The sequence below is a fragment of the Sapajus apella genome, unplaced genomic scaffold (assembly GCF_009761245.1).
Source record: "Sapajus apella isolate SASKATOON/1434 unplaced genomic scaffold, GSC_monkey_1.0 scaffold6, whole genome shotgun sequence".
Lineage (NCBI taxonomy): Eukaryota > Metazoa > Chordata > Mammalia > Primates > Cebidae > Sapajus > Sapajus apella.
The window spans coordinates 7,591,231-7,619,035 of record NW_022436946.1 but is presented as its reverse complement, the minus strand read 5'-3'; positions in this window follow the sequence as shown (position 1 = coordinate 7,619,035).

Below are 27,805 nucleotides of genomic sequence, written 5' to 3'. Positions count from 1 at the left end.
AACAGGGAGGAAATGTTGTGAGTTTGCCTCCTGCCTTCTGGAGAAACCTTTTATCTTCATTTCTAGCCAACCACATGATCGTCTTTCTTTGGTTCAAAAAATTCTCCATGGTTTCTTTAATAAAAGTAACACATAACACTAAATAAAACTTCTGGGCTATGGCTTTAGTTCTCTTTTCTGAGAGTCTGCTTCTGACTCATCAATGGGTATGAATTAGAGTGGCAGAGAAAAAGAGCTAAAGACTGATCAAACCTCTAACCTCACATTTCCCTGAAATTCACAGAACATGCATAACATGAGCTATCTCCTTACATATTCTTTGCAACCTCTCTTTACCCAGAAGTACCAAAATGCAAAGAACTCCTTGTTTCTTACAGGCTGCAGAGCCCCACCGACAGAATAAACTGTGAGCATTTGAATGACAACTGAAACCTCTTGTGTGCATTTTTATTTATCTAACTCAAGATTTACTAGAGTTCAAGCATCTATTTAAAGTTCAAAAACCTATGATTAATGTTTAAATTGCTGATGAGATATTTTTCAGATCCTGATCATTGCTGAGCAATGGCATGACGTTAAATGCTGGAACAGCAAGATTTTACTTTCCAAAGGACTGAGCTTACAGAACACGAGAGGGAGGCAGGAAGAGGGAAAGGGTGGAGGAGTCTGAGGCAGCTGAATGATAAGCAAAGAACCCTTTTGTTCTTTCCACACTAAGGAATCAAAGGCATTTCAGTTCACTTCCCACACCTGAGATGTTTGTCACTAAGCCACTTCCGTCTCTCTGAAGTGGGTTTAAACAGTCATTTTGCTGTTCTGAAATTCACATCCCTCTTTTCCCAAACCACATCCATGCCTTTCTCAGTTCACCCTCTCCAGAAACACCTACTCTCAGTCAGGATTTGCAGTTTGCAAGTTTAGAGTCTCACAGAACAATAGATGACAAATTAAGCTAAAAAAAAAAAAAAAAAAAACCACCCACAAAACTCTTTCCAAGGAAATTGTAAGACCTCCCTAAATGCAAAACCAATTTTTCCAGGTTTCTGATTTTAGCCAGTATGAAGGTCAATGGAAGCAAACTGCATTACAATAAATGTTGTCTGTCCCACTGATCTTCCTTTTAGCTGTGTATTCATAGACGCCTACAATCTGACCTTGTTTTAGTGGGATGCTTACCTGAAGTTCACCTCACTACATTCCAGTTACTGTAGCAAATGACAAGTTGTGACTTGTGCATAGTTTCCCCCTGAGTTTTGAAAAGTAGAAAGCTGTTATTTAACTATGTGGTTTGTTGGGGTTTAAATTTCCGTTGCTATTGCAGCTGTCTTAGCAGTGCTAATCCCAAAGCAAAGAATGATGTGAACAATTTTGCTCATTTTGAAAGTGTTAGAGAAATTTTTTTTTAAACTTTAACTCCTTGAATTCTCCAGGATATGATATCATCCAGTTCAAACAAACAGCACTTTCCACAGAGCTCCTAGGCAAGGCACATGGTGTTCTATGTGCTTGGAACGCACCAGGTTGGTGTTGCAAGAGGGAACCAGTCAACTGGTAAGTTATAGCAAGGGGAAAAGCTTGAAAAATCTGGGGGATGGATGAGTTCTTGAGTGATTACCTAATTCATTCCCTTGACCTCAAACAGTTTATTGATAAACTTTTTCCAAGAGATGGCTTTCTATTGTGTTTTCAGATATTTTTAGAGGGGAAGCTCTGCTCTTCAGGTTAGATAAAGTGGGTAAGCTGTCAACTCTCAAGTGGGCCCTAAGCAGGACCAAAGACATCTGCTTCTTGTCTGTGACAAAATCTTAGATTTGGATGTATCAAATTTGGATAGATCACATGCAAGAATATATAAAAACAGACAAACCTTTAGAAAAACAACACTGAATTAGAAGGGAATGTAAACATACTTCCAAAGATTCAGAGAAAAATCTTGTATTTGAAATATAACTTTAAATCAGAAAGAAAAAATTTATGATGACATTTTCTTAGTGTCATTAAAGGAAGCAGGACTACATGGCAACTATGAAAAAAGAGCAGAAAATTGCAAGGAGAAAATTCATTAAGATGAAGACAGAGATTAAAAAAAAAAAAAAGAAACATTCTAAACTTTAAAATGTAAAAAGTGTTCCATAATCATACAGAATTAAAATGAATATGTGAAACAGAGGTCTTAAAGAATAAAATTGGCAAAACATAAAATGAATTGGTCCTGTGGAATAGTGGCTTAAATATTTCTTAGAATGTCAAGTAAAAAAGGAGTTCAAATTGTTGAGAGTGAAGATGATTGATGATGAACATGGAGAACCAAGGAAAGAGAATCATAAAATAATAGATGCTCCAGAACAAAGATATGTGACTGATGGGAATAACACAGAAACCAAGATGTAATAAAATAAGATAAATATTAAGAAAGGTAAAAAAGGAGTAGCATAAAACAAAATAAGAGAAGAAAAAACAGGTAAATTAGTTAAGACAATAATGAAAGGAAACAGAAAAAAAATTTGTTTCCAAAGGTCAAATATCCATAGCAATCATAAAATGACCTGGGCTATCAGACTCCTAATACATAAATCAAAAAGACAAAGAAACATCAAATGCAAAAAAAAAAGTATTAAACAAATGGTAAGCATAAAAGAAACTATGTTTATGACATTCCTAGCCAGAGAAGGTGAAGTTATAATTACAATGAGAAATGGAATGTTTTCATAAATTGGTAAAAGTTATGATTGTCAGAGACATTTGAACCAGAGCAACTCCATCTTGAATAGGAGCTAGATAAAATAAGGCTGAGACCTACTGGGCTGAATTCCCAGAAGGTTAAGGCATTCTTAGTCACAGAATGAGATAGGAGATCAACACAAGATACGGTAATAAAGACCTTGCTGATAAAACAGGTTGTAGTAAAGAAGCTGGCTAAAACTCAGCAAAACCAAGATGGCAATGAGAGTGACCTCTGGTCATCCTCACTGCTACACTCCCACCAGCACCATGACAGCTTACAAATATCATGGCAACGTCAGGAAGTTACCCAATATGGTCTAAAATGGGGAGGTGTGAACAATCTACCTCTTGTTTAGCATGTAACCAAGAAATAACCATAAAAATGGATAACCAGCAGCCCTCAAGGTGCTCTGCCTATGGAGTAGTCATTCCTTTATTCCTTTGCTTTCCTAATAAACTGGCTTTCACTTTACTCTATGGACTCATCTCAAATTCTTTCTTGTGTGAGATCCAAGAACCCTCTCTTGGGATCTGGATTGGGACCCCTTTCGGGTAACATGTTTCTAGTGACCATAAAGGGACTTTACTAAGGAGACCTCTGATTCAAAGGAAATACTGCAGTACTGATTGGCTTTGGATAAGTGGTCGGGTACCCAGAAAAGGGATAGGATTGAGTTAGAGGCCCAACTTAGGTGAGTTAGAGCCTCTCCTAAGACAGAGAGAGTTAAAGGTCCCTCTTAACAAAAGGTAAGACTGAACTTGGGTTCGAATCAAAACTTATGAAGGTTAGAGCCTGCCCTAAGATTTGGGGTGTTAGAGGCCCATCTCAGTAAAGTCCTGTCAGCTAAAAATGAGTTTGGCACTATGGGATGTTAACCACCATTCTCTTTGGATGACTCTGTCTTGCGCTCTTTGCTGTTGGCTATGGTTGACAGAATTAGGCATATACAGGATCATGGGATATGGGGAGCTTTTCCTTCCCCAAAAGGGGACCGTGATAACTCATGAAACTGCTGTAAAAGATTCCTTCATGACTGACATGAACTTTTGATTCAGCGTTGCTGGGATGGGTGAGTCTTTCTCTGGCCTCCCAGCACATTTCATCTTCCCCACCCTGCTACAGGCAATGCTTCTCTCTCTCTTTTTTGTTCTAATATGGTTTGGCTCTGTGTTTCCACCCAGATCTCACCTTGAATTGCAATAATCTCCATGTGTCAAGGGTGGAAACAGGTGGAGATAATTGAATCATGGGGGTGGTTCCCCCATGTTGTTGTCATGATAGCTAGTGAGTTTTCATGAGATCTGATGGTTTTATAAGGGTCTTTCCCCTTTGCTTGACACTTATTCTCTCCCTTACAGCCCTGTGATAAGGTGACTGCCACCATGATTGTAAGTTTTTTGAGGCCTCCCCAGCCATACAGAACTGTGAGTCAATTTAACCTCTTTTCTTTATAAATTATCCAGTGTTGGGTATTTCTTTATAGCAGTGTGAGAAGGAACTAATACAGTAAATTGGTACCAGGAGTGGGGTGATACTATAAGGATAACCAAAAATGTGGAAGCAACTTTGGAACTGGGTAACAGGCAGAGGTTGAAACAGTTTGGAGGGCTCAGAAGAAAACAGGGAAAAATAGGAAAGTTTGGAACTTCCTAGGAATATGTTGAATGGCTTTGACCAAAATGCTGATAGTGATATGGACAATGAAGTCCAGGCTGAAGTGGTATCAGATGGAGATGAGGAACTTGTTGGGAACTGGAGTAAAAGTAACTCTTAGTATGCTTTACCAAAGATACTGGCAAGATTTTGCTCCTGCCCTAGAGATGAACTTGAGAGAGATGATTTAGGGTATCTGGCAGAAGAACTTTCTAAGCAGCAAAGCATTCAAGAGGAAGCAGAGCATAAAAGTCTGGGTTAATGCCAGAATGAGTTAAGACTTTGGGGGACTATTGGAAGGGCATAATTGTATTTTGAAATATGAGGACATGAGATTTGGGAGGAGCCGGGGGCAGGATAATATGATTTGGCTCTGTATTCTTACCCAAATCTCACCTTGAGTTGTAATAATCCTCATGTGTCAAGGGCAAGACCAGATGGAGAGAACTGAATCATGGGGGAAGTTCCCCCATGCTGTTCTCATGATGTAAGTGAGTTCTCATGAGATCTGATGGTTTTACAAGGGGCTTCGACCTTTCCTTGGCACTCATTCTCTCTCCTGCCACCCTGTGAATAGGTGCCTTTCACCATGATTGTAAGTTTTCTGAGGCCTCCCCAGCCATGCAGAACTGAGTCAATTAAATCTCTTTTCTTTGCAAATTACCCAGTCTCAGATATTTTTTTCATAGCAGTGTGAGACCAGACTAATGCACTCTCCTTTCCCTTTTTCACCTTTTCTGTTACTCAGAGCAATCATCTTGCCCAGAAACCACATATTGAAAAATGTCCTTTGGAGCCTCACCTTGTAATCATGTGTTGGTACTTTCTCTTTACCTCTGCCTTGCAGGGAATAGGAATTTTGAGGTTCATGAGCTAGCCCTAAAAGTTAAAGGTCTTTGCAAGCTCAAAACTGACTTCTCTAGCCTCCTTCTGGGAAGTACAATGGAAACCACCTAAGCTGTAGCTCAGCAGCTAAGGCTTTGCCATTTTATGACAGTGGCCTGGGTTCAATTCCCAGATTTTGAAATGAGTCCTTTCTGATTTGATATCTGCATGACCTTTGCCATTTTTAAATTCCTTTTCCCTCCCGGAACCATTTTGAATTTTCCTTTCTCTGAGCACCTGGAAGGTTTCTCTTAGTAAAGTGGAAAAGCCAGAAATATTGGCCATTTGGCCTGGCTATAGTTGGGTAATAAGAAATTTAAAATAACTTTTTTTAAAAAAAGAGTGCTATAGTTAAAATTCTGCTTGATTAAAAGTAGATATTCAAGCTCTTAACAGTCTGGGACTCCTTGGAGAAAACAGGAGGTACCACAGACCCCATTTTGGGAAAAAACTCTGTTTTCCTCATGAAATCCCAGGAATTGAAAGTTAATAGATCCCTCTCAAAATCTAAAGCTTGTTCTGTTTTGCATTTTGTTATCTGACATTTTTGACTTTGGAGGGTATCAGAAATTACTTTGCAGTATAAGAGAACTTAGTGTGTAAAAACTAAGTAGGAAATATACTTTGGGGGATGGCTAATAGCAGCAATGGAGAGGGAATACTCACCTTTTTGCTCATATGGATAAGAGAAGCATGCTCTTGGCCACCTAGGAAGTATGCAGATGTCCCTGGATTCCACTGAGAGATAAGGCTCCCATGGGAGATGGACTGATTCCCTTTTTTTTGGGATCCGGGATCTGGTATAAAAATTGGACTCTTAATTTTGTGAGTCTGTTTTGCCTTCCAGCTGTGCCTGTTTATTAGGCTATACATACTGTATGCTTTCCTGGCCCTGTTCTTCCAAGGGCTCCATGCTGAAGCCAATAATCCAATTAGGAAACTGACAAATGAAACGTCTTACAACTACTGCATCTTCTTCTGTCTATGTATTTATATGTGTTGTGTGTGGTGATATAAAAGAGCTTTGATTAATGGCTTAAAAATAATGAATGCTTAAATAAAAAGTTTTGTCAGAAAAGTAAAAAGTGGAATGCCTCTTTGTTCACATGACTGGAGTAATCTTTGAAAAATAAAAAATAAATAAAAATAAGAACTCACTATTGTGACATACATGCAAGGTATGTAAGAAAAGTGAAATGTGTTTTTGGTAAAAGATTATAAGAAGGCATGGGAATATGGATTTATTTTGCCTAAAGTTTGAAGGATTGTCTTAAATTAGATAAGATAAAGTTAAAGGTTTAAGCAAATTGTGGAAAGTTTGTAAAAAGTTAATCTTGTAAAAGGAATTCTGAATGTGCACATATTGGCTAAAGTTAAAGGTATTATTCAATTTTCCCATAAATTGAACATTGGAATATAAGCACATAAGGTTTCTCTTCGAGCACTGATCTGCTCTTTCACCAAAATTATAAAGGATTATAAGAGGGTTACAATCCACTTTTCTGGGGAGGTGAGGAAAAAAAAAGTTTATAAGAATCTTACCTTATGATCAAACTGATTAAGATTGAAAAAATTTGTCTATAAGGTTTTATTAAGAATTGGTTTTAACATTAATAGTACACTAATGCAACAGTAAAATTTGGCTTATTTGGTATAAAAGTTCTTCAGGAAGCATTGTAAAATATGAAGTTGGCTTTCTTTGGGCTGTATTTATATAAATATGTTATTGGTATGTGTTCCAAAATTATGTGAAACTCCTACAATTCTCATAGATCTTAGTGTTTGCTATTAATAATTATAATTGTTACATAAAATCATTGTATGCCACAGAGGTAACCAAAATTTCCTTGTCAATTGTGGCTTTAATAGTGGCTGTCCTAACTAAGACTTTTGTCAGCCATTCCACGGACAATTGTTGTCTTATTTTGGTCCTCTTTAGAAAGTGGGTTATAGTCAGCTATAGGACTTTGACAGGTACTCTTAAATGCAGGTTTCTAATAACTTTGGAAATTGTAACATTAAAATAGAGGGAAAAATTTTGCTCTCAGAGAGAGCTGAAATGTTCATGAATATCAAGCAGAATAGGAGTTAACTGCATGGACTGAACTAATAGAAGACTAAAGTAATCTTTTTGACTCTTTGCTTAAAATGTTGCTCATCCTTTGTTCTGTTTTTCAAAGTCAAGAAAACATTTCTCTTGAGCTATTGACATCATTTAACAACTGAGTAAAGGATACTCTTGTGAACAAAAGTTGGAGCATATTTGTTTCTCTCTACCTGATTTCTCCAGAATTTGACAACTATTAATATTTGTGAGCATCTTAACTTAAGGCAATATAGTTATTTGCATAAATAAAATAAGAATCTGTTTTTCTGTTTTGTTTTGTTTTTTGGTAACAGAACACAATTGAGAAATCAGTTGTTTTACCAAGGCTTTGACTGAAATGGCTTGCTTTCCTTTAGGGAATCAAACTTGACTTGAAGAGCAAATAAAAGCTCTTTGAGAAAAACTGGCCTCATACTTCGTCTACACAGTCCCTGCACAGGGTTTCTGATCTGTGGTAAGTAAAGAATGTCACTTTCTAACAGGCCCTGGGGCCCCAAGTTATCTTGGGACCTCAATAGGAGGGAAATGTACTCAGCTTGGAGGTGTTTGAGAGTGTAAATCCATGCATGGGTTCAGCTTTAAAAAAGCCTTATCTGAGATTCCTTCTCTGGAACAAAGTTCCATAAAAGCCAATTTAAAAAGAGCTTAGGTTACAAATGTTCTTTGCTTTATTTGCTTGTGTAAACAAAGGTTAGTATCAATAGTAATCATAAATTATTTGAAGGAAACATTCTTAAGAATTTCTGGTTAGAATTTTGTGTACACATAATCAAAGAATAAAAGTTAAGTTCAAGTACTTTTAAAGTATTTTGAGAATATTTGTTTAGAAGTATTATATTAAATCAGCATTTATTTTATTTTACAAGCTTGATATTCTGTTTTACTTATAAAAATTATATAAGATAAAGTAAAATGTAATTTATCACCAAGCTACATACATATATTTTGTATATTCTGTAGTTTGAATATTTGTCCCCTCCAATATCATGTTGGAATTTAATCCCCAATGTGGTAGGATTGAGAGATGGGGCCTTTAAGAGGTGAATGATTTATGAGGGCAGAGTCCTCTTGAATGGGTTAATCCATTCAAGAATTGAGTGTAAGATTAATAGGTTAATGGATTCATGGGTTATTATGGGAGTGGAACTGGTGGCTTTATAAGAACAAGAGAGACCCTCAATTCCTTAGCTGAAGCTTTATTAATGCCTGTGTAAGGGAGACTTCAAGTAGTTCAGCAAAAAGTAAGAACAGGAAGACTAAACATAAAAATAAACAAAAATTTCTGGGTGATTTCAGCTGCTGCCTACTTCAGGAGCGACAGAGTTTTAATTTGTTTCAGCCAGGATTACTGCCTTTTACAACAAAACCCAATATTTTCCGAGGGAGATAACAGAATTGAGAGTTCTAAAATGTATCTTGCATGATATACATTGTTATGGGCAGAACTATGTTCCCTCAAAATTTGTACGTTGAAACCCCTATCTTCAATACTTCAGAATGTAACTGATAGAACATTTAAAGAGATAATTAGGTTAAAATACTGTATTCAAAGTGGGCCCTAATATAATCTGCTGGTGTCATTACAAGAAGAGGAGATTAGGATACAGACAAGGACAGATAGAGGGATGACCCTGTGATGACACAATGAGAAGACAGCCATCTGCAAGCTAAGGACAGGGGTTTCAGAAGGAACCCAACCCACTGACACCATAGTCTTGGACTTGTAGCTTCCAGAATTTTGAGAAAATAGTTTCTGTTGTTTAAGCCACCTAGTTGGTGCTATTGTGTTATTGCAGCCCTAGAAAACTCTTAGAAAAATTATTCAATAAAGATTACTAGAAGTGTAAAGAAACAGGAAAATATTACTCATAGAAGAGAAGAAAAAATAGTCAATAAAACAGATCCTGAGATAACTAACAATTTGTAATAAGGAGACAAGAACTTCAAGGAAACAATTACAATGTAATCAAGGACCTAAAGTCAAAGAGGGTGAGAAATAAATAAAACTCTTGCTCCCAACTGACTGAACAGACCCCCTCTTGGTGAAGGGGACTCCAAAGAAACCTTGAAAACTGAGTTCCAAGCTGTAATGGAATGGGAAGTTGGACATGCCTTGTTATATCCCTCCCTCACTAACCATCTGTATTAGTCCATTCTCACACTGCTATAAAGAAATACCCAAGACTAGGTATTTAGAAGGAAGAGGTTTAATTGAATCACAGTTTCTCATGGCTGGGGAGGACTCAGGAAACTTACAGTCATGGTAGAAAGTGAAGGGGAAGCAAGGTACCTTCTTCACAAGGTGGTAGGAGGGAGAATGAACATAGAAGGAAATGCCAAACATTTATAAAACCATCAGATCTTGTGAGAACTCACTCACTATTATGAGAACAGCATAGGGGAAACCACCCCCATGATCCAATTACCTCCAACTGGTTTTTCCCTTGACACATGGGGATTATGGAGATTATAATTGAAGATGAGATGTGGGTGGGGACACAAAGCCTAACCATATTACCATCATTAGGCTTTCATCCCTAAGGTCTTACAGAAACCACCCTTTTCAAAGACTTCACACTGATAATGTTGACTACTAGTTTATGTTCCCAGGTACACAAAAAAAGGCACAATGATATTAATTATTCCCTCACCCCTCTTTGAGTGTCTGCTTCCTCTATTCCCATTTTCTTCAGATGGTCACCTTATCTTATGTATAATGTGGATTTACTGGACACTAGCTAAAGTCTCATGAGTATGTAACCATTCTTCCCACTGTGCTCCACCACGCACCCCAACCTCTTTAAGGAAAATGTATAAATACTGATATGGTTTGGCTTTGTCCCTACCCAAATCTCAACTTGAATTGTATCTCCCAGAAGTCTCATTTGTTGTGGGAAAGACCCAGGGGAAGGTAATTGAATCATGGGGGCCTGTTTTTCCCATGCTATTCTTCTCAATAAGTCTCATGAGATCTGATGGGCTTAGCAGAGGTTTCCACTTTTGCTTCTTCCTCATGTTCTCTTGCCACCACCATGTAAGAAGTGCCTTTCACTTCCCATCATGATTCTGAGGCCTCCTGAGACATGTGGAACTGCAAGCCCAATTAAACCTTTTTTTTTTTTTTTACCCCAGTCTCAGTTATGTCTTTATTAGCAGCATGAAAATGAACTAATACAAATACTAAACCTTCTGAGAACTCCTTTGAAACAGATAGCCACAGATGCACCTGCAACTTGTGTTTTCCCAGGGGCATCCTCAAGCAGACTCAGTAAACCTTGATTGATTGGGACACCTGCTGCAATCATCCATTTTGGTTGTCAGTGGCCATAAAAAATGAATTTACAGGAAATGATAGGAATGAAATGAAAAACATAAAGAATACAAAAGAAGTTCTATAACTGGAAAATATGATATTGGAAATAAAATATCCATTGGATGGACTTAACAGCACATTAGAGATGATAGAAGAAAGACTAAATGAATTCGAAGACAGAGCAATAAAAGTTATCCATACCTCAAGAAAAGAGAGTACAGGATTAACAACAACAAAAAAATGTATAGAACTTCTGGAACCTAAAAACTCTAATATATGTTTAACTAGAGTTCCAGAAGAGGTAAGAAAAGGAGAGAATGGGCAAGTAGTTATGAAACATTTAATGAAAAGCTTCAAAATTTGGTCAAAAACACTGACATAGAGATCAAAGAAGACCAGTGACCCTCACACAGTATATCTTACAGATAAAGACACATACACACACACACACACACACACACACACCCCTACCTCAGTACATCATAGTCAAACTGGATATAATAAAGGATTAAAAAAATATATTGGGGGATTTCCGCCAAGATGACTAAATAGGAACATCTCCAGTCTGCAGTTCCCAGTGAGAACGATACAGAGGCGAGTGATCTCCACATTTCCAACTGAGCTCTGCAGAAAGCAATGGATCTCCCAGCACAGCACTTGAGCTCTGATAAAGGACAGACTGCCTGCTCAAGTGTCTCTGTGACCTCTGTGTATCCTAAGAGACACCTCATACAGGAGAGCTCTGGCTGACATCTGGTGGCTACCCTTCAGGATGAAGGTACCAGAAGAAGAAACAGGCAGCAATCTTTGCTGTTCTGCAGCCCCTGTGAGTGATTCCCAGGAAAGCAGGGTCTGGAAGTAGACTTCCAGCAGACCTGCAGCAGAGGGGCCTGTTAGAAGGAAAACTTAAAAACAGAAAGAAATAGTTTCAACATCAACAGACAAGATGTCCACTCAGAGACCCCATCCAATTTCAAAGACCAAAGGCAGATAAGTCCTTGAAGATGGGAAGAAACCAGTGCAAAAAGGCTGAAATCACCAAAAACCAGATTGCCTTTTTTCCTCCAAAGGATCACAACTCCTCACCAGCAAGGGAACAAAACTGGATGGAGGATGACTTTGACGAACTGACAGAAGCAAGCTTTAGAAGGTGGGTAATAACAAACTTCTCCGAGCTAAAGGAGCATGTTCTAATCCAATGCAAGGAAATTAAGAACCTTGGAAAAAGGTTAGATGAAATTCTAACTAGAATAAGTAGTTTAGAGAAGATAAACGACTTGATGGAGCTGAAAAACACAGCACGAGAACTTCATGAAACATATACAAGTTTCAACAGCTGAATCAATCAAGTGGAAGAAAGGATATCAGGGACTGAAAATCAACTCAATGAAATAAAGTGAGAAGGCAGGATTAGAGAAAAAATAGAGTGAAAAGAAATGAACAAAGCCTCCAAGAAATATGGGATTATGTGAAAAGACCAAATCTACGTTTGAGTGGTGTACCTGAATGTGACAGGGAGAATCAAACCAAGTTGGAAAACATTCTTCAGGATATTAGCCAGGAGAACATCCCCAACCTAGCAAGACAGGCCAATATTCAAATTCAGGAAATACAGAGAACACCATGAAGATATTCCTCGAGAAGAACAGCCCCAAGGCACATAATCCTTAGATTCACCAGGGTTGAAATGAAGGAAAAAGTGCTAAGGGAAGCCAGAGAAAAAGGTCGGGTTACCCACAAAGGGAAGCCCATCAGACTCACAGAGGATCTCTTGGCAGAAACCCTACAAGCCAGAAGAGAGTGGGGTCCAATATTGAGCATCCTTAAAGAAAAGAATTTTCAACCCAGATTTTCAAATCCAGTCAAACTAAGCTTCATAAGTGAGGGAGAAATAAAATCCTTTACAGATAAGCAACTGCTGAGAGATTTCATCAACACCAAGCCAGCCTTACAAGAGCTCCTGAAGGAAGCACTAAACATGGAAAGGAAAAACCAGTACCAGCCACTGCAAAAACATGCCAAATTGTAAAGACCATCAACACTATGAAGAGATTGCATCAGCTAACAGGCAAAACAATCAGCTAGCATCAAAATGGCAGGACCAAATTCACACATAACAATATTAACCTTAAATATAAATGGGCTAAATGCCCCAATCAAAAGACACAGACTGGCAAATTGGATAAAGAGTCAAGGCTCATTGGTGTGCTGTATTCAGAAGACCCATCTCACATGCAAAGACACACATAGGCTCAAAATAAAGTGATGAAGATTTACCAAGCAAATGGAGAGCAAAAAAAAAAAAAAAAGCAGGGTTTGCAATCCTAGTCTCTGATAAAACAGACAAACCAACAAAGATCAAAAGAGACAAAGAAGGGCATTACATAATGTAAAGGGATCAATGCAACAAGAAGAGCTAAATTTCCTAAATATATATGCACCCAATACAGGAGCACCCAGATTCATAAACCAAGTTCTTAATGACCTACAAAGAGACTTAGACTCCCATACAATAATAGTGGGAGACTTTAACTCTCCATTGTCAATATTAGACAGATCAACAAGACAGAAAATTAACAAGGATATCCAGGACTTGAACTCAGATCTAGACCAAGCAAACCTAATAGACATTTACAGAACTCTCCACCCCAAATCTACAGAATATACATTCTTCTTAGCACCACTTCACACTTACACTAAAATGACCACATAATTGGAAGTAAATCATTCCTCAGCAAATAAAAAGGACAGAAATCATAACAACCAGTCTCTCAGACCACAGTGCAATCAAATTAGAACTCAGGATTAAGAAACTCACTCAAAACTGCACAACTACATGTAAACTGAACAATCTGCTCCTGAATGACTACTGGATAAATCAACAAATGAAGGCAGAAATAAAGATGTTCTTCAAAACCAATGAGAATGAAGACACAACATACCAGAATCTCTGGTACACATTTAAAGCAGTGTCTAGAAGGAAATTTATAGCACTAAATTCCCACATGAGAAGTGAGGAAAGATCTAAAATAGACACCTTCACGTCCTGATTAAAAGAACTAGAGAAGCAAGAGCAAACAAATTCAAAAGCTAGCAGAAGACAAGAAATAACTAAGATCAGAGCAGAACCGAAGGAGATAGAGACACAAAATCAAGTCAGGAGCTGGTTTTTTGAAAAGATCAACAAAATAGATTGACCACTAGCCAGACTAATAAAGAAAAAAAGAGAGAAGAATAGATGCAATAAAAAATGATAAAGGGAATATTACCACCAATTCCACAGAAATACAAACTACCATGAGAGATTACTACAGACACCTCTATGCATATAAACCAGTAAATCTAAAAGAAAGGGATAAATACTTGGACACTTACACCCTCCCAAAACTAAACCAGGAAGAAGTTGAATCCCTGAATAGACCAATAACAAAGTTTGGAGTTGAGACAGCCATGAATAGCCTACCAATCAAAAATGTCCAGGACCAGATGGGTTCACAGCTGAATTCTACCAGAGGTACAAAGAGGAGCTGGTACCATTCCTTCTGAAACTATTCCAAACTAAAAAAGAGAATCGTCTCTAACTCATTTTATGAGACCAATATCATCCTGATACCAAAACCTGGCAGAAACACAACTAAAAATGAGAATTTCAGGCCAATATCCATGATGAACAATGATGCAAAAATCCTCAACAAAATACTGGCAAACCAAATCCAACAGCACATCAAAAAGCTTATCCATCATGATCAAGTCATCTTCATCCCTGGGATGCAAGGCTAGTTCAACATACACAAATCTATAAATGTAATCAATCATATTAACAGAACCAAAGGCAAAAACCACATGATTATCTCCATAGATGCATAGAAGGCCTTCAACAAAATTCAGCAGCCCTTTATGCTAAAAACTCTCAATAAACTAGGTTTTGATGGAATGTATCTCAAAATAACAAAAGCTATTTATGACAAACCCACAGCCAATATCATACTGAATGGACAAAAACTGGAAGCATTCCCTTTGAAAACTGATACAATACAAGGATGCCCTTTCTCACCACTCCTATTCAACATAGCATTGGAAATTCTGGCTAGAACAATCAAACAAGAGAAAGAAATAAAGGGTATTCAATTAGGAAAAGAGGAAGTCAAATTCTCTCTATTTGCAGATGATATGATTGTACAGAAGACCCCATTGTCTCGGCCCAAAATCTCCTTAAGCTGATAGGCAGCTTCGGCAAAGTCTCAGGATACAAAATCAATGTGCAAAAATCACAAGCATTCCTATACACCAATAACAGACAAAAAGAGAGCCAAATCATGAGTGAACTCCCATTCTCAATTGCTACAAAGAGAATAAAATACCTAGGAATACAACTAACAAGGGATATGAATGACCTCTTCAAGGAGAACTACAAACATCTGCTCAAGGAAATAAGAGAGGACACAAACAGATGGAAAAACATTCCATGCACGTGGTTAGGAAGAATCAATATCGTGAAAATGGCCATACTGCCCAAAGTAATTTATAGATTCAATGCTATCCCCATCAAGCTACCATTGACCTTCTACACAGAATTAGAAAAAAACACCTTAAACTTCATATGGAATGAAAAGAGAGCCCATATAACTAAGACAATCCTAAGTGAAAAAAAAAAACAAACTGGAGGCATCATGCTACCTGTCTTCAAACTATACTACAAGGCTACAGTAATCCAAACAGCATGGTACTGGTACCAAAACAGAGATATAGACCAATGGAACAGAAAAGAGGTCTCAGAAACAATGCCACACATCTACAACAATCTAATCTTTGACAAATATGACAAAAACAAGCAATGGGGAAAGGATTTCCTATTTAATAAATGGTGTTGGGAAAACTGGCTAGCCACATGCAAAAAGCTGAAACTGGATCCCTTCCTTACACCTTATACAAAAATTAACTCCAGATGGATTAAAGATTTAAACATAAGACATAATACCATAGAAATCCTAGAAGAAAACCTAGGCAATACTATTCAGGACATAGGCATAGGCAAGGACTTCATGACTAAAACACCAAAAACAATGGCAACAAGAGCCAAAATAGTCAAATGGGATCTAATTAAACTTAAGAGCTTCTACACAGTAAAAGAAACTATCATTAGAGTGAACCAGCAACCAACAGAATGGAAAAAAATTTTTGCAATCTGCCCCTCTGACAAAGGACTGATAACCAGAATTTACAAAGAACTTACACAAATTGACAAGAAAAAAAAAAACACCCCCATCAAAAAGTGGGTGAAGAATATGAACAGACACTTTTCAAAATAAGACATTTATATAGCCAACAAACATATAAAAATACTCATCATCACTGGTCATTAGAGAAATGCAAATCAAAACCACAATGAGATACTATCTCATGTCTGTTAGAATGGTGATCATTAAAAAATCAGGAGACAACAGATGCTGGAGAGGATGTAGAGAAACAGAAATGCTTTTACACTGTTGGTGGGAGTGTAAATTAGTTCAACAATTGTGGAAGACAGTGTGGTGATTCCTCAAGGCTCTAGAAATAGAAATACCATTTGACCCAGCAATCCCATTATTGGGTATATACCCAAAGGATTATAAAACATTCAATTATAAAGACACATGCACACATGTGTTTACTGCAGCACTGCTTACAATAGCAAAGACTTGGAACCAACCCAAATTCCCATCAAAGATAGACTAGATAAATAAAATGTGGTACATATATACCATAGAATACTATGCAGCCATAAAAAATGTTGAGTTCATGTCCTTTGCAGGGACATGGGTGAAGCTGGAAACCATCATTCTCAGCAGACTGACACAGGAACAGAAAACCAAACACCCCATGTTCTCACTCATAAGTGGGTGTTGAACAATGAGAACACATGGACATAGGGAGGGTAACATCACACACTAGGGCCTGTCAGGGTTGAGGGGGTTAGGAAGGTATAGCAGGGATGGGGGGATTGGAGAGGGATAATGTTAGGAGAAATACCTAATGTAGATGGCAGGGGGATGGATGCAACAAACCACCAAGACACATGTATACCTATGTAACAAACCTGCATGTTCTGCACATGTACCCCAAAACTTAAAGTATAATTAAAAAAAAAAAAACTTGAAGGAAGTCAGAAAAATATGATACAGTGCACAACAGGAAATGACAGAAGAATGATGGTTGTAAGGGTATGTTCTCTCACTGCTAATAAAGACATACCCAAGACTGGGTTAAATTTATACAGAAAAAGAAGTTTAATGGACTCACAGCTCTACATGGCTTGGGAAGCCTCACAATCAGGGCCGAACGCAAAGGAGGAACAAAATCACATCTTACATGTGTCAGGCAAGAGAGATTGGGGAACTACCCAAGAGTGCAGGGGAACTACCGTTTATATAACCATCAGATCTTGTGAGACATGCTCACTACCATGAGAACAGTATGAAAGAAACCACCCCCATGATTCTATTATCTCCACTTGGCCCTGACCTTGACACATAGGGATTATTACAATTCAAGATGAGATTTGGGTGAGGACACAGCCACACCATATTAGCAGTTTATGTCTATATCATTAGCCTCAATAGAGGTCATTAGCCACAATAGAGGTCAGAAACCAATTTAATGGTTTCTTCAAAATGCTTAAAGAAAAAAAAATGTCAACACAGAATTCTATATTCAAAGAAAACTAAATGTAGCAAACCACCATGGTATGTGTATACCTATGAAACAATGCTGCATGATCTGCACATGCACCCCGGAACTTAAAGTATTTAAAAAAAGAAAATATTCATCAAAAATGAATGTAAAACAAAGGCTTTTACATATAATGCAAAAGTAGATTTCATTGCCAGAAGGCCTTAATTTTAAGATATGCAAAATGAAGTTATTTAGCTGAAGGGAAATGACATCAGATGGAAACATGTCTCTAAATGAAGAAACGAAAAGTCCTGGAAATGTTAAAAATGTGGGTAAACATAAAAAGCTGTAATTTTTTTCTTCTGTTATTTTCTGGGAAATGTATATGACTGTTTACAGAATAAATTATAGTACCATGTTGTGGGTCATACAATGTGTATAGATATAATGTATATGAACACTTATATTTATAATTGGGGTAAAATAGATTATACTTTTGTAAGACTTTTACATCTCATATCTCATATAGAATATTACAATATTAATGCCAAGCATATGTAATAAGTTAAGAGTATATTTCACAATCCTTACAATACCCTATATTGTAACTAATTAAATAGTGCAAAGAAATGAACTAAAAACCATTAGAGAAACTAAAAACAAATCTTACAAAGTACAGCTATTCAAAAAAGGCAAGAAAAAGAGTAAGATTTTTTTTTTAATTTATTTATTTATTTATTTTTTTTTTTTTTCCCATTTATTTATTTTATTGCATTTTACATTTTGGGGTACATGTGAAGAACATGCAAAATTGTTGCATAGGAACACACGTGGCAGTGTGATTTGCTGCCTTCCTCCCCATCACCTACATCTGGCATTTCTCCCCTTGCTATCTCTCCCCAGCTTCCCACCCCCCACCGTCCCTCCCCTATTTCCCCCCAACTGACCCCAGTGTGTAGTGCTCCCCTCCCTGTGTCCATGTGTTCTCATTGTTCAACACCCGCCTATGAGTGAGAACATGCGGTGTTTGATCTTCTGCTCTCCTGTCAGTTTGCTGAGAGTGAGATTTTAAAAGCAATGGGGCAACTAGAAAAAATTGTAGACATAAATCCAACTGTGTAAGTAATTATATTAAATAAAATTGAAACACTCCAATTAAAAGACAGATATTTTAAGTGAATTTAAATTGGAAAATGACCCAATTTGTTGGCATATATGAGGAACAATTTAAATGTAAGGGCACAGAGAAGTTGAAAATAAAAGAATAGAAAGACATATATCATAAAAAATCAGATAAGAAAGCTTGAGTGGCTATAAGATCAGACAAAATAAGCCTTGAGATATGAAATATTATCAGCAATAAGGAAAGATATTTTAAAATGTTAAAACAGTCAATGAGGAAAAAACAGCAATCATGGATGAGTAGTATCCAATAACAAACTTTCATAATACATGAAAAAAATTGACAAAATTAGAGAGTAATAGCTAAATCCATGATTACAGATTTTAGCATTTGCTTCAGCAAATGCTAGAACTTAACAAGAAAGAAGCAAGGATAGAGAAGATTTAAACACGATTAACTATCACAACCTAATTGACACTTACAGAACAAATAATCCAATAACTATGGAACATTTCTTCTAACTGTGTATAGAATGTTTACCAAAGACTACACGCAGTGACGTAAAATAAGCATTAATACACTCAAAGTTTAAAATCTTACCAAGTTTGTTTTCAGACCACATAGAGTTAAATTAAAAATCAATAACAATAAAATATTTATTAAATCCCAAGTACTTGCAAAATAATTAACACGCTGTTAAATATCCTATGGGTCAAGGAAGAAATCAGAGGAAACAAAATATTTCAACCTAATGGTAATAAAAGTACAACATTGTAATATCTGGGATTTAGGTTAAGGCAGTGCATAGAAGAAATTCACAGGTTTAATTGCTTTTATATTTATATGTATTTTAACTGACATTTAAATTCAATATTCCAAGCTATCAATCTAAAAAGTTGGAAAAAGATGATCAAATTAAATCTAAAATGAGTAAAGATATGAAATAGAAAAGAGCAGAAATCAATGAAGTAGAAAACCTAAAACAACTTTTGAAAATGTAGGAAAGTCAAAAGTGGGTTCTATTTCTATTCAGTATTGTACTGGAAGTATTAGACAGTTGAACACTGCAAGAAAAAAATAAATGCACAAAGATTAGAATGGAAGAAGTAGATTACTCTTTAATAAAAATTCAACTTTTATTTTAGATACAGGGTGTACACATGCAGGTTTGTTATATGGGTGTATTGCATCCAGGTAATCAGCCTATTACCCAACAGGTAATTTTTTAACCCATGCTTTTCTCTCTACCTCCTCCATCTAGTAATTCACAGTGTCTGTTGCTCCCATGTTTATGCCCATGTGTGCTCAATGTTTCGCTTCCACTTATAAGTGAGAACATAAGATATTTGGTTTTCTGATTTTGCATTAATTTGCTTACTATAATAGCCTCCAACTGCATTCATGTTGCTGCAAAGGACATGACTTCATTCTTTTTTATGGATGCATAGTATTTCATGTATATATACCACATTTCATGTATATATACCACATTTTCTTTATCCAATCTGCAACTGATGGACACCTAGGTTGATTTTATGTCTTTACTATTATAAAGAGTTTGGCTATGAACATATGAGTGCATGAATGTTTTTGGTATCATGGTATGCCCAGTTACAGCATTGCTGAATGGTAGCTCTGTTTTGATTCTTTGACATCTCCAGGCTGCTTTCCACAGTTACTGAACTAATTTATATTCCTATCAACAGTGTATAAGCATTCCTTTTCCTCCACAGCCTCATTAGCATCTGTTATTTTTTGACTTTTTAACAATGGCCATTCTGACTGCTGTGAGACAGTATCTCACTATGGTCTTAATTTGCATTTCTCTGATGATTACTAATGATGAGCATTTTTTCATAGGTTTGTTGGTCGTTTGTATGCCTTTTTTTTTTTTTTTGAGAAGTGTCTGTACCCATCCTTTGCTCATTTTTTAAAGGGACTATTGGATTTTTGCCTGTTGATTTGTTTATATTCCTTATAGATTCTGAATATTAGACCTTTGTCAGATGCATAGTTTGTGAATATATTCTCCCACTCTGTAGGTTGTCTGTTTACTCTATTGATAGAATGTGCAGAGCTCTTTTGTTAAATTAGTTGCCACTTGCCAATTTTTGGGGATTTTTGCAGTTGCTTTTGGGGACTTAGCCAAAAATTATTTGCCAAGGCCAGAGTGAAGGAGGGTATTTCCTAGGTTTTCTGCTAGAATTTTTATAATTTGAAGCCTACATTTAAATATTTAAACCATCATGAGTTAATTTTTCTATATGGTAATAGGTAAGGGTCCAGTTTCATTCTTCTGAATATGTCTAGCCAGTTATTCCCACCCATTTTTTAAATAGGAAGACCTTTCTCCATTGCTTGTTTTTGTCAGCTTTGTCAAAGATTAGATGGTTGTAAGAGTACAGCTTTATTTCTGAGTTTTCTATTATCTTCCGTTGATCTACCTGGCTTTTGTACCAGTACCATGCTGATTACTATAGTCACATAGTTTGAAGTTGAGTACTGTGTTGCCTTCAGCTTTGCTCTTTTTGCCTAGGATTGCGTCAGCTATTCTGGCTCTTTTTTGTACCATATGAATTTTAGAATAGATTTTTCTAATTCTGTGAACAATAACAATGGTAGTTTATAGAAATAATATTGAATCTGTAAATTACTTTGGGCAGTTTGGTCATTTTAACAGTATTGATTCTTGCAATCCATATCGTATGATGTTTCGTAGTTCTCCTTGTAGATCTCTTTCATCTGTTCAGTTAGCTGTATTCCTAGGTAGTAGATCACTTTTTACTTACAGAAAACTTGATTATGTGCATAGAAAATAGTAAGAAATCCATAATATAAATATGAAAGTAAATAAGAGATTTTAGTAAGGTCACAGAATGTAAAGTCAGTAGAGAAAAAAATTTGTCCTTTTATACACTAGGAGCAAACAATGGAAAAGGCAACATCTTTTTAAAAATGGCTCTAAGATAACATCAAAATTGTAAAATATTTAGGAATACATTCGACAAAACATGTAAAATGCCTATCCTGAAAACTGTAAAACATTGATAAGATAATAAAAAGACCTAGATAAGGAAAGAGCTATACCATGTTCAATGGACTGCCAGACTTAAACTTTTTAAGGTGTCAGTTCTCTACAAATTTTTCTACAGAGTCTATGCAATCCCAATCCCAATCTCAGAAGGCTTTAGAAAAAGAATTTGAGAAGGTGATTTAGAAATTTATGTAGAAATGAAAAAGACCTAAGAGTGCCAAAGTAATCTTGGAAAAGAGCAAAATTAGAAGACTTACTTTACTTGAATTTAAAATTTACTATCATAATCAACACAGTAAGATATAATCAGGATATATGAGTCAGAATAGACTCATAGTTCAACAGAAGAAATGAAGAGCTCAGAAATAGACTCATATTTGTTCAGTCAATTGGTTTAGACAGTATTTTTAACAAACGGGGCTTAAACAAGTAAATATCCACATGGAAATAAACAAACAAATCCTTGATTCCCTGCCCTCCCCCCACACACAAATCAAGCTGGATCACAGATGAAATCATAAAGGCTAAAAACACAAAGCTAACAGAAAAAAAAATAACCCAGGATGACCAGGTGCCTGTAATCCAGCACTTTGGGAGACTGAGACAGGTGGATCACTTGAGGCCAGGAGTTCGAGACCAGCCTGGCCAACATGGTGAAACACTGTATCTACTAAAAATACAAAAATTAGCTGGGTGTAGTGGCGCACACATGTAATCCCAGCTACTTGGGAGGCTGAAGCAGGAGAATTGCTTGAACCCAGGAGGCAGAGGTTGCAGTCAGCCGAGATGGTGCCACTGTACTGTACACTGGGTGACAGAATGAGACCGCATGCTAGAGGGGTAAACACTGGGACTATATCACTACTAACACAATATCCTCAGTTATTAGAGACAAGAAGATGTATAGATCCCCACGCTCCCAACCCTACTTCCCATCCTGTTTCCCACTAAGAACCTGGAAGCATCTAAAGATTCTTATAAAGATTCTCTTAAAGATATCTAAAAACCAAATGGAAATTTCAAATCATCATCTGAATAGCTAGATGTGCAAAATGACATTTTTATGTAGGAATATAGATTGGAAATATCTGAAATGGGAAGACTTTTTTTTTCTCCTTAGAGAGATGGAGCAGAAAAGAGTCAAAAGGAGAGAAAAGGGTGGCAAGAAGGGAGTTCTCTTGTTCCCGAAACGTAGGAGATTTGCTACAGGATCTTTATGAATGAAGAGGTCTAACAGTCTATGTAATGTTTTTTCTGCTCCTAAAATTTAAATCTCTAACATTTGGCAAAGTTTTCTGTGTATAAGAAGGCTCTTGGCAAATAGATTTGTTGTAGAAATCAGGAACAATGGCTGTATGCACCTCTGGGAGACACCATCGGAGAGATAAACAAACACTGTAAGACACAAAGCCAACAAGGATAACTCAGTAGAGGCAAAAGTCCAAATTAGAGGTCACCATGAGATGGTGTGAATCCCTCTCAGAAACACAAAAATTTTGGAAGGACATTCAAGGCAAACTTACTCAAATTTGGAGAGCTGGACATCTCAAATTGACAGCTCGACCATAAGTCTGCCCTCTTTCCCTAAAACTGCATTTTTTCAAGAATGCCTGTTTTCAGCAGCATTTTGTATCCTCTCATCCCTTTTGCAGCCTCTTTGCCTTACCGAGATCCCTTTTCCATAATTTTAATCCAGAAAAAATTGATAGCCCTTAGACTACAGAGGTGTAGGAAAAAAATAGGAGGAAAAGAGAGAACATGTTTGCAAGTACAATCAGAGCTGAAATGGAAAATAGAGCTTGGGTATCCTGAAATAATTTCACAGGGCAATGTGTACAGGATAGCATGAAAGTAACTGACATTGAGTTTGGCCAATTTAGGGACTTTCCAATTACTTTTAAAGCCATAGATTGAATTTTCTATCCTGAAATAAACAGTCCCATAGTGTTCAATTGCTCTGTTCAGGACAGAGACTTACAAAGCAATCAGTAGTTTAGTTTCTTGAACTGTTAGCCAAATTGAAATTACTTCAATGTCTGACACCTCGTTTTTCATGAAGTTTGGAAATGAGATGTAGTGAGAGGAGACGAATCTCCAAGTGAGAGAGAGTTCACAGCTCTGGAGGGAGTGAATAGAAGCCAACCACACCCACCCCAAAAAGGAAATGCTTTTCAACACCTACATATTTTTTTAAGCTGCATTTTGTGTGTTATTTTAAACAAAAACAGCTTGACACACTCTGTAGTGTCATGCACTACAGCTGCTTTTCCTACATTTTATTTTCTGATTTCCCAGGATTTAATTTTTTCCCTTCCATCTCCAATTTTATTTATCGTGAGTCAGAACAGTTAGTCCCTTCGATAACAGTGCCAGAAAGAAGGCTCTCCAGCATTTCAATGGTCTCCAACAAAACGGCGATAGGAATAGTCAAGACTCTTTCTACTTTGCTTTTAATTCAAGAGACCTCTATTATGAACACCCAAGAGCTTATTCCATAGTCTAGGAGTTGAAATATTACATAAAATGCTGTTGAAGATCCCCTTTTAGAGCTATATGGAAACATGGGTTAATTACCAAAAAGAAGTATTATGAACTGAAGTGAGTATTCATATAATGAAATGGTACAACCATAAATGGCCAGAGTTTTTTAAATGAGGGGAGTGGTCAATTTTGTTGCCTGTAAAATCACTTTTGAAGACATTATTTATATGCATCTTTTACTAGCATCTCACCGTGATGTGTAAATTCCTACTCCCATTGAGAACAAGGTGATTTGATCTGGACCACATGACAGACGAATGATTCTCTATGAGATATTTGTTTATGCTAACAGGTCCTTGGCTGCTCTCAAGTTTTAATCTCTATCTCAGAAATCAACATATTATACACATAAATAAATTTATCACAGGTTCACAATTCTCATTTCAAGAATTCCTTGTTCAAGTTCCTCAAATCCTTACTAAAGACTTGTAATATTTGCTTTGTAAAATAATAAACAAGATCAAACAATATTGTTTAAAATGGTCAATATGTCCTCCAGTGTTGAAACCAGGATTGAATTTCTGTTTCTGTCTAATGCATGCTATTTCCTGATTCTTTGCTGTTTTAAGAGTACAGATTTGGAAACAACTTGGCCCTAATTCTCCCCTTCCCACCCTGAAGCTTGCTTTCTTCCTGCCCCCAAAAGTTTGATTTAAAGGGTGGCAACAGATGATCCATAATGGTTGAGACTTGTGGGATAACCAGTATTGTGAGGAAAAAAGCAACATTACGATAAAATAAGAATGAGAACTGAATAAGACTGAATGAGAGCCTCAGAGATGCTTATGTAGATCACACAGGTGATTGCCAATTGAGAGAGATAACTTTTTTAATAAGGGAACAGACAGAAATAAACACATTTAAGGCCTACAATGTTCTCTTACTTAATTTTCAAAAAATTATATCCTTGGCCAGGCATCATCGCTCAGGCCTGTAAACCCAACACTTTGGGAGACTGAGGCAAGAGGATTGCAGCCAGTTCAAGGCCAGCCTGGGAAACACAGGGAGACTCCATCTCTACAAAAAAAAATTAAAAATTGCCTTGACATGGTGACTTATGCCTGTAATCCCAGCTCTTTGGGAGTCCGAGGTGGGCAAGTCACTTGAGTTCAGGAGTTCAAGATCAGCCTGGCCAACATGGTGAAACCCTGTCTCTACTAAAAATACAGAAACTAGCTGGATATGGTGGCACATGTCTATAATTCCAGCTACTCAGGAGGTTGAGGCACGAGAATTGCTTTAATCCAGCAGGTGGAGGTTGCAGTGAGCCAAGATTGTACCACTGCACTCTAGCCTGGGCAATAAAGGGAGACTCCATCTCAAAAAAAAAAAAAATTAAAAATTATCCATTGTGGTGGTCCATGCTTGTAGTCCTAACTACTCAGCAGACTGAGACAGGAGGATCGCCTGAGCCCAGGAGTTGGAGGCTACAATGAGCTATGATAATTATACTGCTCTCCAGTCTAAGCGACAGAGTAAGACCTTGTCTCATATATATATATACACATACACACACACATATATATATGTGTGTGTGTATGTGTGTGTGTGTGTGTATATATATATATATATATATATATATATATATATGAATAAGAAAACCAGGGCTCAGATTGGGTTATTGTTCAAAGTGAAACAACAGAAATGAGTGATAACATCCATATTAAACCCACAGTCATCTGGCTTCAGCATCTATCTCCTTTGATGAGAAACATGAAGTGACATATTTGTGGATTTGCAAGGGCAAAGGGAGGCAGCATTTAAGATATAGATTGAGAATGAAAAGAGAGAGGAGGACGCTCAATCAGAATTTCCAGTGTTTCCAAAATACAGAAAACATAGGGTTAAGAATCTGAGCACAGAGCCAAGAGAAAAATGTCAAGTTGAGTTTCAGGGAGCCATGAAGATAACTGACAAAAACTTGCTTGTTTGAAACTTAAGGGTCATCACACAACTGTGCTCTGGTTCCCAGCCCCTTACTCTTTTCTGTAGCTTCATCCTCTCCATCTTTAGGGACTTCTATACATCATCCTTGAAATATATCTGTGTATCTTTTCACAACAAACATCTTCCTCTTTGTCCTGCACCAGCTGTGGCTCTATTTCTTGTGTGCTTCTTTTCAAGCAAACTTCTTGAATTCATTGTTTCCACTTCCACATATCCTATTCACCCCTCAATCCGGTTTCCTGCTCCACCAAAATCCTATTACCAACAAAATGTCATTAAATCAAACACACACCTTCTTTGGACTTCAACTTTGCTTGACCTTTCAGCAAAATTTTGGCACTTTTATCATTCCTTGATTTCCTGACATCACTCCTGTCTGGTTGTCTTCCTACCTCTGTTCATGCTTCATTATCCTCTGTAGAATCATCTTCCTCTACCTAAACTTCAGGCACTGGTGATTCTGAGTTCTGCCATAGGCCCAATGCCTTTCCCACTCTTCTCATCTACCCAGGGTGTCCTTATCCATGCTGGTGGCTTTCATTATCAGTCATATGGAGTCATCTCCCCCAAGAATGCCTCCGTCTTATTTCCAACTATCCACTAAACATCACTAAACTATCATCAACTATCATAGTCAATTATAATTAAACTCTTATCTCATGGAAACACTAAACCATACATTTCTAAACCTGATATTATATTATTCCCCAAACCCAATATTTCTAGAGATTTCTACGTTAGCAAATATTTCCTTCAATTTTCCCTGTGCAAGGCAAACACCTGGAGCTCAACTCCAATGGATGTTTCCTCCTTCACTCATTCCCCATTGCAGCTAATCAAGTGCCAAATCAATTTTAACTTTTAAAAATTATTTGATGTATATTAGTTCAGCCACTTTGGAAAGCAGTTTGGAGATTTCTCAAAGAATTTAAAACAGAGGTCATTCAACTCAGCAATCCCATTACTGGGTATAAATCCAAAGGAAAAAAAGACACGTACACTTGTTATTTATCACGGTGCTATTCATGATAGCAAAGACATGTAATCAACCTAAGTGACCATCAGTGGTTGATTGGACAAAGTAAATGTGGTCCATATACACCATGGAATACTATGTAGCCCTGAAAGATATGAAATCATGTCCTTCAAAGCAACATGGATACAGCTGGAGGCCATTACCATAAATGAATTAATGCAGAAATAGAAAACTAAATACCACATGTTCTCAATTATAACTGCGAGCTAAACATTGGACACTTACGGACGTAAAGATGGCAACAACAGACACTGGAGACACTATAAGGGAGAGAAGAGAGTGGGGCAAGGGTTGAAAAACTAACTCTTGGGTACTATGCTCACTATGTGGGTGACAAGATCATTCATATCCTTCACCCCAGCATCACCTGATATACCCATGTAACAAATCTGCATATATCCCTCCTGAATCTAAATCTATAACAAAAGTTGAAATTATCAAAATAAATAAATAAATAAATAGATATTATTCAAGTTACTCTACTTCCCCCATTCTCACTTTCACTCTCCTAGCCACAAAAACTTCATTTCTCACCATCACCATGGTAGCCAACCCTCCCTGGCCCCTCTGCTTCCAGCCTGTGGTCTTTAACGAATTCTCCATACTGTTCTCAGAGTTTCACATCTCACTCTTCTTTTAAAAATACTTTAATGGCTTCATAGTGTGTTTTAGATAAATTTTAAACTCTAAAATAGCTTACAAAGCTCGGCATCATCTGATCTCTTCCTCTCTCCTACCTCATCAGATCCACTCTCCTCCCACTCTATGGCTCTAGCAGTGACAGAGCTTC